This window comes from Parasteatoda tepidariorum, chromosome 4 (genome assembly GCF_043381705.1).
Source record: "Parasteatoda tepidariorum isolate YZ-2023 chromosome 4, CAS_Ptep_4.0, whole genome shotgun sequence".
Lineage (NCBI taxonomy): Eukaryota > Metazoa > Arthropoda > Arachnida > Araneae > Theridiidae > Parasteatoda > Parasteatoda tepidariorum.
Genome location: NC_092207.1, coordinates 88,172,976 through 88,181,943, shown reverse-complemented (window position 1 = coordinate 88,181,943; position 8,968 = coordinate 88,172,976). Strand labels below are relative to the sequence as shown.

Here is an 8,968-nt window from a genome sequence, read left to right as displayed (position 1 = left end):
TTGTTCAAGTACAAATCCCCCTCCGTTCACCAAAACGGGTTCGTATACCGTATATTCTACGTTTCAGCAAGTCTAAGCCAAGTCAAGTTCACTAGTTTGACTTTTGAAAACATGTAGTTGAACCATGTTTTTTAAAGGTCAAATGTTAACATTTTGGGAAACCATTAAATGAAGCGGAATACCACTTTTTTCATGGCATGCATTTATATCTGCAGTGGTTTGATATTTTTCTAATTTTTGTTTGGTGTCGAATAAGTGTCATGTTTAGAGTAGATGGGTTGTTAAGAAAGTAGTTTTATCACAAATAAAGATTTAAGTGAAAAAAACATTTGAGTTCACAAAATTATTTTAGCAGTCTATGCATGAACTGTCCGCTTACTAACAGTCACATAAGTGAGAAATTCTTTACCTACTAATTTAAATAAAAAAAAAAAGATCTGAATTAAAAGGCACGATGGTTTTTGAAAAAATTAAGTCATTTTTTCTTCTTTTTTATTATAATTTTCTTTTTATTTTCATAACAGTACCACTTCAATAAATTATGTTTCCTGTGAATGAATTCAATTATGTTTTCTATTTAAAATATTAAGGATTACGAATTTTTTTGAGATAAATTGAGATGTAAATAAGTTGCGAGATTCAGACCGATAATGAGTTAATAGGTTTACTCATTTCTATTTATGATTAAGTTTAAACTTTGTAATATTGCCAATTTAATTATGAAATAGACTTATTATAAAGCTGTTTGTGTTTTAATTAGGGAGTATTTATCTATCGCCGAGGGAAATTTTGAATAGGTAAAATATATCTTAAATAAAAAATCGACCTATTATAAAACGAGGATTACTCGAGATACACGTGACCGGAAGGATTAAGCCCTTATTAATATTTTAGTTTAGTATTTATAATCTTACTCCTCTTAAATTTATTCATTTATTTGCTGAAATTGAAAATTTTCAAGTGCATATCTAAGCGAAAGCATCAATTTAATTACGCAGTGCTTTTCAAAAGCTTTTTAAGTTTTTATTTTTAAGTAAAAACTGTTATTTAAAATGTAAACAACTATAGAAGTCGAGTCCCTAAATTTGTCAGTTCAAAGAAAAACAGTAAAGAACAATAATATTGCATTTTTAATTTTCCCTATATCACTCCAACTTTTAATTCAAATCCATTGAAGAAATTCCAGCTACCCTGAGGCTCAATGCGTGGGTGTTCACTCCACTGTTCGGAAGAAAACAAAATAAACGATCAGCTCTCCCCTCAGGAGAGGAAAAATTCGGCTCCACTTCGCTTTGTGTGATCGCAGCGACAGTGAAAAGGGCTCGGAATCATAGCAGCCACACATTTATCCCGGCAGTTGTCGTTGCAGCCAAGAAGGCAGATAGTCCGATTTCCCGCAATCGTCTGCTATTTATCCCTTTTCCTTTAATTTCCGAATTCATCGTTTTTAGTTTTCTGTCGCGTCCACTAGGCGACTAAAATCGTTTGGTTTTATTCTGACTGGTGCAAGTTTGATAAAATTGCGCTAGAATTTGTGGAAGTTAAGAGAATGGAAGCAGACTCAAAACGGCCATCTGGTGTTTAAGCAGGTAAGGCTCCGTTTCGTTTTTCTATTTTTTCTCAACAGGTGGGTCATACTCAACAGGTTAGGAGACTGTTATTATTATAAGACTGTTGTATTTGATATTCTGCCAGTAATTATAGTAAATTAAATCATTGTTATCAATGTGACATATTGTATTACGAATGTCATTGTTTATATCATTCAGATTAAAAAACTTTTCGCAGAGAAACTTAAAACAGTTTTATAAGATATATTCCATTAAATGTTTTTTTAAAAAAACATTTATTTAAATAGTTGCAAAATATTAATTTTAGTCATTGAGTTATGACTTTTAAGCATAACAATTTGGAGTGATAGTTATGCATAGCACTATTTAAATTAAAATAAACTCCAACTAACTGAAAGTTCTTAATTTTAATATTTTATTTTGATAGGTGTGGAGTTTGAGTATGATATGGCATTGGCATTTGTAATTGCTTCTTTTATTCAACTGCATTGTTTCAAATATAAATGTACAGCTTTATATCTTAGAATCATTTTGTGTAAAATAACAAAAAGAAAGTTTAAACTATAAACAATTTTTTCATAGACTTTTTCATTTCATAAATTAAAAATTAAGTTCAAATTTATATTTGAAATTCTACATTTTTTTATACAATAAAATTTGCTTGTTTGCTTACGTACATTTTTGAAAAGTTGTTTAATTAAGAAAAATTAATAGTACAATTTACCAAAAGAGTAAGACAACTTTTTTGAATCATAAAAATAAAGTTAAAATTTTAAATTTCATAAGTACTAGAAAATAAAAAAACGATAAAATGAGGTAGTGTTTTTAATAAATTAATACTTTTAAAATTAAATTTAAACAACTGAGCTGGTCGAAATTTGTAAGTAAAAATTTTCTGGAAGATAACTCTGTAGTTTTTTTATATTTCCTTGAATAAATTTAAGGAATGAGTTTTTTAATAAATTTATTATTTAGAACATTCAAAGTTTACATAAGATAAAAAATTTGAAAATTCATTTAAATAAAAAAAGTTTTTAATGTGAATTTATTAGACAAATTTGAGATGTACATCGAAAATGCCATTTTAATTTTTGTATAACCTTAGACATATAGAAGCAAAAATCGCTTTTGAGGATAGTATTTGTATGAATTACGCCATAAAATGTTTGTGCGATGTTTTCAATCATGTATATTTTTCAATTGAGTAAAAATTAAAATTTTGTTTCTTATCTATTTTAATGAAAAAGTAACTTTGTTACTTTGAGAAAAATGTTTTAATTTTTATATCAAGAAAAAAAATTAAATGAAAAGTATTTAATTATAAAAAATGCTTCTTATTTTGCATGGAGCAGGTTATTTAGTTTCATAATACATATTTGTTTATTTCAGTTAAAAGTAAATTCTTATTTTTATTATTTTTCGAGTAACGCTTACCAGACATAGAGATTTTTAGAATATTTTCTGAGATAAATCTCTTAAATTATACCTATTTGAAATAATTTTGACCTAAACTTTTAAAGCACTGTTTTCAAATGTAACCGTTTTTCAATTTCGTAAAGATTATCTTTTTTATAATTAGTTTTGTTTTTTAATGAAAACATTAGTGAGGTTTGTCCTTTAAGAAAATGTAACTTTTATTTGAAGAAAACAACTTATCAACCATTTTATACTTCTTATCTTTGTTATTTTTAAATAATTTTAAACAAAATAAAGGCTAGCTAGAGTTAAACAATTTATAAACTTACTACTCAATAACTATTACTTTAATGTTTATTTTTAGAATTAGGAATATAAATACAGTATATACAGTGTGAAATATAAGTGCGATATATACAGTGTGATATATAAGACTTAAAATTAAAAACGATTACTATTCAATTTTGAAAAAAAAATCACGTAAAAACAATGTTAATTAAAGTTAAGCATATTACAAACTTTTTGCTCAATAACTATGACTTATAACTTCGTTTTTAAAACTATTCAATATACAGTTTGAAATTTATAAAACTTAAAAAAAAACACCATTTAACTTGGTATGTTACGGACATTTATGGTATGTTTTAGTACATTTTGCTAAAAGTAGTTTTTTGGATAAAAGTAAGTTTTTGGATAAAAGTAGTTTAAAAGTTAGTAGTTTCTTCGCGTAGTTTTGACCAGTTTGAACTATTCAAAGCAAATTATAAAACTTGTTTTGTTAATAATGACTAAGTTTTATGTTCATTTTGAATGAGTTATCTTATTTTTTGTAAAATGAACATTTCATTTAAACGACCTATTTTTTCCCTTTAACTCCAGTACAATTTTGCTTTATAAATTTATTTTGAATTTTATTGCAAAGTGTCTTGATTGTTCTTGTGTGATGGTGTATTTTTTTTAACCAATAATAAAAGCTCGAACTGTTTTTCATCTGTTTTTCTTTGTAGATTATCTGTACTTGTTTAAACAATATGAGTTCGAAATTGGTTTTACTTAGGCTTTAAAAATATGTACTAGATGAAAAGATAGTAAGATAAAAAATATACTTGTATACTTTAAGAGTTTTGCTTTTTATTATAAAAGAAGATAATACGTGAAAATAATGACGAAAATTCTTGGAAATTTAAATTTTTTTTTTATATATTTAAATTAATATTTTAATATTTTTCAAAAATTATTATTCCTTTTCATTAAACACATTAGTTTTTAGGATTAAACACAGTATGTATATTGCTTTTGAAATTGCTGTGAATTGCTTTTTGGAAAACTTTCAGAGTATTCTTGCTCCAGATAATTTGCAATTTTTTTTTCAAAAACTATTTAAAAAAATAAATATGAGTTTTCTATTGGGCTTATAATATAATTTCATGTTAGTATAAACTTTTCTTTAGATGATTATCCAATTTCGAGTTAAGTGCCAAAGATAAATGCTTCTTGAATAATTGGTTGAACTGAATAAAAAAAAGTAAAATGCTTTCTAATTTATAAAATTATTACTTAATGAAGTTTAATGTGTTTTGAGTATTGAGCTTTTAACATTAAAAGAATTGATAATTTAAAAGCTTAATGTTATCTTAAGTTTTAACGCAATTAATTTGATTATAAATGTTTCTAAAAGTATCTAATCATGCTACTGTATCAGTGCAAGTCTTATACCAATTTTTTTAATGCTTATAATAAAAATTCATCATTTAAACTAAATAAAAAAACGATTTCAACAACACACATTGAAACTTTTTCTAAAATATATTAAAATTATCTAAGTATAAAATGTTTATACCAAAAATTACTGAATTAAAAATACATATTTTGTACCCATGTCTTAAAATAAATGATCTCCTGATATTTATTTATGATAATAATAAAATAGATTATGAAAACTATATAAATTATTTTTTAACTCCATCAATATTTTCCCAGTTTTCAAAATACTTTATATAGGTTCTGGTTATTTTTTAATTACACATAAACTTTCAAATAGTACACTGAGAAAAAAGTATGTTAAAAACTACCAGCTTTTATTTCTGGCTCTACGAGAATATTGAATAGATCGGTAATTTTTACCAAAATGCTTTGGTATTGACTTTGGGAAAATTAACAATAAAATATGGTTTCATAATATATGATAATATTTGGTAATAAATGTAACATGGCGTAAAACTATTTATTAGGTTAAATTCACTTCTCAGTTTTGAATTTTTTTATGAACTATGTGGTAATAAGAGCTATAATTTTTTAAAAACCAGAATTTTCGGTAAGCAGTTACCATATAAAAATAAAAACTACCAAATGAATGGTATATTGTAAAAACGGTATACTTTGAAAACTACCAAATGAATACAGTATATTTTAATTATGCTAACCAAATAATTTTTTTAAATCTAATGTTGATTATCATACAGTACAATGATTTTTCCAGAATATTTTTCTGAGAGAATATAAAAATATTTTTTAACCTCATTAATATTTCCGAGTTATCAAAAATAAAGGAATAAATTTCATCTATGTATGCATAGCATTTCTTTTAATTTTTCAAATAGTATAGAAATAGCGGGTCATTTATGAATAAATGAATGAAAGAATTTTTTTGGGCGTAGTGTTTGTGCTTGCTTGATTTTATATGGATATAGATTTTACATGAGACATTTATTTATTCATTCATGATTTTTAAATAATTTATTTTCAACTTAATACTTCGACCTATCGCATAAAATATTAAAATAGATCTGAATACATTGAATTTTCAATATTCTCAATTTTTAAGCCTTCTTCGAAAGTTCTAGAATGACTTTTTCCATCGCTAATAAATTGCGAAACAAAAGCATAAGTTTCGATCTTCCCTTATTTACGAAGGGATAATCTTCAGTTATTTATTTTATGAAATATTTATATCATTACATTTTAGATGTATTTGGTAATATTTGAATAATTTATTTATTTCATTTATTTGTTTTAAAATTGGATTATAGATTTTCTGCTACTGCTTAGTTTAAGGATTGAATTGTATCACTTATTTCCTTTCAGATATTTGTTTTATTTTTTTCTCGCTGGCATATTTTTTGAAACGTTCTAATAAATTATTGCTTTGAAAATGTTTTTGCCTCTATTTAGTTTCTTTCCAATTGGATGAAATCTATTGATTCGATATTTTCTTATTTGTTCAGTTCTATTTCTGTCACTAAATCTTTCTCGCTATTTTGAAGGAAATGTTTTAAATTCAAATGTTTGATCTTTTAAAACATGAATTTATTACAAAATTTATTAATGCTCGACCTTTTAATGAAACAATTTTTTTTTCATTTAAAGATTCATAGCATATTCATTCATAAATTTATAATAAATTATTATANATTGATGATGTTGACACATTGTTCTCCTCTAAAGAGCAAATACATAAATTTTGGAATTAAAAGACAAGAAGTTGTTATTGAAAAAGGTTACATGATGCTGTGATAAAGACATTTTATGTATATATATATATATATATATAATTTTTTTTTATACATTTTTTTTATAGGATATTAAAAACGCCAATCTCCTCTTCAAATGAATTAATTTCAGCGAGTTGATTACTTGTTTTGAATTTGAAAAATATTGAATTCAATTTTATAAAACTTGTTTTTATCGCCTGCTTGGAAAAACACAGAGGATTATTTTAATTTTTTTTTCGAAAAAACTTTGAAAGAATATCCTAGAATCAAAGAGAGATAGATCAAACATTACGTCTTAGTTCTTATTCTCTAAAAATTTCGTTTAATTCGTGAGTAATAATTGAGTTATGGTACTCGTAGGGAAAGTATGTGAATTTTAGTAGAGCAAAAGGAAAATCAAATCAAATTGGTCGTTAGTAATACATCATGTATTACTCTTGTTTGTCTTTTACTTATTTTACCGGGTTAATACTTTCTCTGAAGATCAATTCAACTATTAGTGAATATAGATATCGTTTTTTAAAAAAAAGGAAACTCAAATGTGAAATGACAAGTCGAAGGGGTAAGTAACAAAAAATATATTGTCTACAACATTATGTATACAAGACAGAGGATGATACTATTGCTTCAAAAAGGAGTAGGTGTTTTTTCTCAAGCATCTTTGATGAAGGTTACGGTTACAAATTGAATATTAATGAGTTCAATGATGCCCTCTAGTGGTGGCTTCAGATTTTCCCACAGCATGTACTTCACAAGTTTTTTATTGGTTGATGTAATTTCAAATTCTTCAAATATAAACTTATTATTTGAAGAATTAAAGTTTTTATCATTATTCACATGTAGAAAAATTCTGGTAAAATTACCACACTGCATGGTAAGGACATTTCTGGTAAAAATAAAACTGTAATAAATCATTCATTTGATAATTTTTCCGTTCATATGATAAGGGTTTACTGGAAATTCTGTTTTTTTAAACTTTAGTTCTTATTTCCACACATTTAGTAAAAAATAGAAAATTGAAAAGGAAAATTAACCTAATAAATCATTTCTATGACATGTTTTACAGTATTACGATAAAATTACCGAATTTTACCACATTTACTACATTTTTATAACATATCATGAATTAGCATATTTACCGAAATCATTACCAAAGCGCTTCGGTAAGGCCAAAAACGAGGGAAATTTTACCGTATTCTGGTAGTTTTGACCAAATATTTTTTCTCAATGCAGGAGGTAATAAAACTTTATTTGTTTCAAATTAAACTATTTACATAATACTTATCACTTAACAGTTGTATCGGTCAGTTTTAGTTTCTTCCTTTTTTGTCCAGATTCTATGATATATTCCAGTTCCTTTCCAATTTCTTCTCGTTTATTGAAAAAAAAAAAGGTTTTTATCGAAAAAAATTACAATCCTGATTGGGATTCATGAACTGACGATGTATGCACAAATTCTTTTACATTTCATTTTAATCGAGTTTAACAAAAATAGTTAAATGTTATAAATAAAGGATACTTATAGTGGTTGGAAAAAGCAACTAAAATTATTTTCTTAAAAATGTGCCTCCTTTCCTTGTCATGTCTAAACTTAAAAATTCCTCACGTAATTCACTCTTTAAACCACTTTTAGATCTGAAATATGTCAAATATGTTGTGATAAAATAAGTGCAAAATGTTTTCTTAACTTTAAATAAGCATATTCAATTTACTCTCTAGCTTTCTTGTCATATTATGTCTTTGAATCACGTGATAATAAAAAGTTTTTATAACAATAAAAACTTTTCTTAAAATGAAACTTTCTTTTCAAAAATAAAGCTTTGAAGATTTTGTGGAATAAAGATAATACGTTTTGTTCTTATTTGATGTTCCTATAGACTAGCTTGAAATTTAAAATTTTTGTATTTGTGTGTGTGAGCTCATTCAAAGAAATCAGTAGGGGAGAGTGGAATCAATTGGGACATTTTTCCCTTAACTATTTTTAACTAACAAAAAATCCAATATATTATTAGTATTAATTGACGGACGTCTGATAGTAGACTATCCTCCACTAGAAAAATTAAATACCTTATTTTAAATGTTATTATATTAGTTATTAACAACTTTTGACAGTGGTGCACTTGTTACAATTGTCCCCACTTACGGGGTCAATTGTAACTGCTTATAAATTCAACTAAAACATAGTTAATTATACATATTATCGTAGTTGTGATATATTTTTTTATTGATCAAAATAGTAGTGNAACCTTTCCTGCAAAATGTTTCGTCAAAACTTTCATTAAATTAGGGAAATTATTATAGTTATTTGTTTGAGGATCGGAATTCCGTCAAAAACATTAGGCTTAATCCAAAATGCTGATGACAAATGACAAGTGGGTGCACTATACCCTTTATCTTCCCACCATACAATAAAAATAATTTTAAAACTTTATATAGAATCTCCTAGGAGACTCCCAAAGTTCAATTAGACACACGAATGAAAAAGTAGTT

General features: G+C 25.5%; 1 protein-coding gene across 2 annotated transcripts in view; it reads left to right on the top strand.

Moving 5' to 3' along the window:
- Positions 1 to 1,215: 1,215 nt before the first annotated feature.
- LOC107453880 (neurensin-1-like) overlaps positions 1,216 to 8,968 on the top strand; it is a 38,955-nt gene continuing 31,202 nt past the window's right edge. Inside the window, exon 1 of one of the 2 annotated variants that reach the window (XM_016070881.3) lies at positions 1,216 to 1,589. The gene's annotated coding sequence lies outside the window, so the exon portion shown is untranslated. The remainder of the gene's footprint in view (positions 1,590 to 8,968) is intronic. The other variant, XM_071180158.1, reaches the window with a different exon arrangement.